This window comes from Glandiceps talaboti, chromosome 3 (assembly GCF_964340395.1).
Source record: "Glandiceps talaboti chromosome 3, keGlaTala1.1, whole genome shotgun sequence".
Lineage (NCBI taxonomy): Eukaryota > Metazoa > Hemichordata > Enteropneusta > Spengelidae > Glandiceps > Glandiceps talaboti.
The window spans coordinates 17,151,679-17,156,002 of NC_135551.1; positions in this window are offsets into that span (position 1 = coordinate 17,151,679).

Sequence of the window (4,324 nt, forward strand, 5' to 3'; positions counted from 1 at the left end):
TGTGGATTATACCCCAAGATCGCCGCACAGTAATTAAGAATAGGAATTACACAAGTGCTGTACAACTTTGTGAAAACTAGAAAACTGAAATTTCCTAAGAATTTGAATTTATTTACACGGCACCAAGTACTTTACCAGCAGATACTGATAAAACATTCTAGAAAGTCCAGGTGCTCGTTAAGAGTAACATCAAGGTATGTGTAATTTTGTATATGTTCAATAGGCTTTGACTCTATTGTGAAAACATACTCGTCTCTTGGAGTATTCCTCTAACGAAAAATGTACATTTGTTTTCTGATAATTCACATACACAATCAACTCTTTACATCATTGTCCGACGACATTCAACATAGTCTGTATATTATCTTCTGTTTCTTAGAAGATAACAATGTCATATGCATATAAAAGGATACATATATTTTTACTGTTCACCTTTTAATCCGATATTTAATGACTTGAGTTCAGTGGCGAGATCATTAATAAATATTAAGAAAAACGTAGGAGGCAAGTTATCTCCTTGTCGAACACGGTTTCAAACCAAGGAGAGAGAGACATTTTCCTAAACGAATACATGAAGTAGTATCTGTGTACATTTTCTTTAAAGCAAAGTACATATTCCCATCTACGCCATGTAATAATAATTCTTATTACATATGTACCATTGTGTACGTTGGTGTACAGTCAAAAATAAAACCGGTATTTTCACTGGTGGCTATGCAAATGAGATAAAATAGATCCAAAAGTAAAACCAATTCCCGATGAAAATAAGCAAATAAATGCATTTTTTTAAATGCACATATGTGTCTTTCCTGTTGTTACACACTTTTTGAACAATTTTTTGTTGGTTCATAATGTATTTCACTATTTTTCTCGACCATCGCAAGTTCTGGGGTATCAAATAACTATGCAAATTAGTGCCTTACCTATCAAATAACTATGCAAATTAGTTAGGTATTTTCACTGTTCATTATGCAAATGAGTAAACAACCTTTCGAACTACTTTATGTTTGTAAATATTGCCGGCGACCACTACTTTACAAATGGAAGATATTTCGGTGGATTCTGAACATAACGATTTGTTTAATTTGAATTATTTTGAACTTTCTGAGAGTGAATTTTATTATGATCAACAACAAAATAAAGCTGACCCGAGGCACGCGCCAGCGACTACGGCCACCGATGCTTCGTACACATCAACAACGCCCAACAAATGCAGCCGATGGGAGATCGTGCAACACAATCCTCAGGACCATCAACCAGCCAGAACGCAGTCAATCAATTCCCACAGTTATGCGGAATGTTTTGAAAATACCCGTATTAGCGGTGGATCTTTCAATTTCACATTTCATGTCGCCGGAAACACCTCTGTCAAAGTTCTTGTCAGTGTGTTTACATTATAAAACGCTGCAGACAATCCGTAATCTTTTCCGATTCTGATGAAGACTAACTTTTATAATATTGTACATTTTGAAAGATTTTACTGAAGTACTATTATATAGGACACTAAGAATACCACGCTGTTGAATTGTATCTGTTTCTACTACTAAAATAATCGTGTATGCATTTCTTCTGATCGGTTTTGTGAATGAATCACAGCGGAGCTAGCTAGCGAGAGCAGGTCAACACGTAATTTGCATATCAATACTTATTGTTGTTGACAACCAATCATCGCTCATAATTCACGTCTGTGACCTCTGCCTGACCTGAATGACATGAGCTGGTGACCTGATACATATTCATGCGAATATGTTGTTCGCCCTTCCCCACCTGCATTTTATTGCGTTTTTGGTGTACATATGTAATAATAACAGAACCCCATGGCCTCGCAATGGACGGCAGGGCATACAGAAGTTATTTTCACTCGTGATTCGGTTTATTCTGCTGTATTTTCACTCGCTATCGCTCGTGAAAATACGCGGCAGAATAAACCGAATCACTCGTGAAAATAACTTCTGTACGCCCTACCGTCCATTGCGAGGCCATGGGGTTCTGTCATAATACATAACGCTTCACCATCTACCAAATCGAATGTCTTTTTAAAGTCAGTAAAAGTTGCATACGTCTGCAAACCAGCTGAAATTCTATTTCGGATATTTGATGTTAACACAAAAGCGCGGTGATCTTCGCAGGATCTGCCCTTACGGAAACCATTCTGTCCATCAACGTGAAGACCCTCACGCTCTGAAGTTAACTTATTGTTGAGAACAGTACTATAAAGTTTTGAGACAGTTGATTGTAGACTTATTGCTCTATTATAGTGTAAAGGAATCCTACAATCCATGGTATATGTTGGGAATTGGTGAAATCATCGTTTTATTCCAGGGTGTAGGGGTAATACTATTCTCAAAAGAAAAGCTTACACAGAAAGTCTTTAATACAGTCTTTCTCTAACAACTCATTAGGGATATTATCATAATCAACATGATATCTAAATTGTTCTCTGCAACAAAAGTAGCAATTTCTTGACGGTTGAAATTTGTGTTGAGAAACGGCTTACATTCGTAAATAGGTGACGGACTATCTTCTAACATAGCTTGATGACATTTCAAACGAAAATCATTAGTCCATTTATTCAACACAAAATCTACGTCAGTTATAACATCATTCCCATTATCATATACCTCGATCGGAATTTGTGCCTTTTTCTTGGGGGCAAGGTCATCCAAAGTTCGCCAGGACCTGCCACCACTAGCACTATCCCGATCATACATACGACCACGCTTATATCGCCTTTCAAAGAAACGAACTTTTCTATCAAATAAATTACCTGCTATTTTGAAGTCCTTTAATAGGCTTGATTTTTCAACACGTATAACGGTCAGTGTTATTCAATCGAAATAAATGTGTTCGTATGATATGAACTGTATCACAATGTAAGCCGTATGAGCTTTCGTGGAGTGGTATGTAAAATCATGTTCAATACAATAATTGTAATATATATATGTATCCACTCATTGATTAGCGTTAGGGTATAATGCGCCCCGACTTGCATGAATCAAAATGTTCACAATCTCTCCAAACCTTGTCATAATAAAGGCTGTAAAAGAAATGCTCATTCCAAAATGACGTAATGTAGACTCGATTTTGACTTCTATTTGAAATCTTATTCATTTCATGTGACCATGGGAAGGAATTTTGTTGAACAAAGTAGCAGCAAAAGTTCCAAACATTTATTCGTGGGGAGGCGCATTTCACATTAAGATCAGTCAGTTTACTTATTAATCCCGTAAATGAAAAAAGTATAAAACTTGTCAATACATCGACACCAAAATTTATTTGCTCACGTAAACTATAAGACAGTGATATACTGTATCGATGGTTAATCAGTAATTCAATATTTCCACAGTCGACCACTGTCCAGTTGACTGGATGTTTTATGGAGATAATTGCTACCGCAAGTTTTTTAACCCATCTCCCATTACATGGATTGATGCTGACTATATCTGCAATCAGAATAATGGATCACTTACAAGTATTTTGTCAGAGAAAGAGGCAACGTTTGTTCACCACCTTGCTTCACAACATCCTCAATTATGGATCTATATTGGTTAGTACACAAATAACAGGTTATAGTTTATGTTTATTACTTTGTGTATCATCGCTGACCAATTTAGTTTCTTCACATAAATTATGTTTATGTATAATTCAGAAGGATCCAGTAGGTACGAAAATCAATATTCTCTGAATAGTATCCCTTTCCTTTATCATTTCTTTGCGTTATAAATTTTAACATGCTGCCATTATTTGAAAAGGAACGGTATTTATAGCTTTTTGATGCAGCATACTGGCAATCCACTGAATCCAACAGGCTGCAAAGGCATCTGCCTCTTTGAAAACAAATGGCTGAAAGCAAAAGTCCCACATGAGTCTGTTCAACATCAATTCATAAGCTGATATTTTCTCTCTTGTAGGTCTGTCAGATAAAGAAAAGGAGGGATTGTACGTTTGGTCTGACAATTGGCGACTTATGTATTCCGACTGGAGTACTGAAATGTACATAACACCTTAAAGTATTTTACACTACACTGTCTTCTTTCTATTAAATGTGTCAAATACATGTTTTGTAACAACAATGCACGTGACATGTATGTATGTATGTATGTATGTATGTATGTATGTATGTATGTATGTATGTATGTATGTATGTATGTATGTATGTGTGTGTGTGTGTAGGTATGTATGTATGTATGTATGTATGTATGTATGTATGTATGTATGTATGTATGTATGTGTGTGTGTGTGTATGTATGTGTGTGTATGTATGTATGTATGTATGTATGTATGTATGTATGTATGTATGTATGTATGTATGTATGTATGTGTG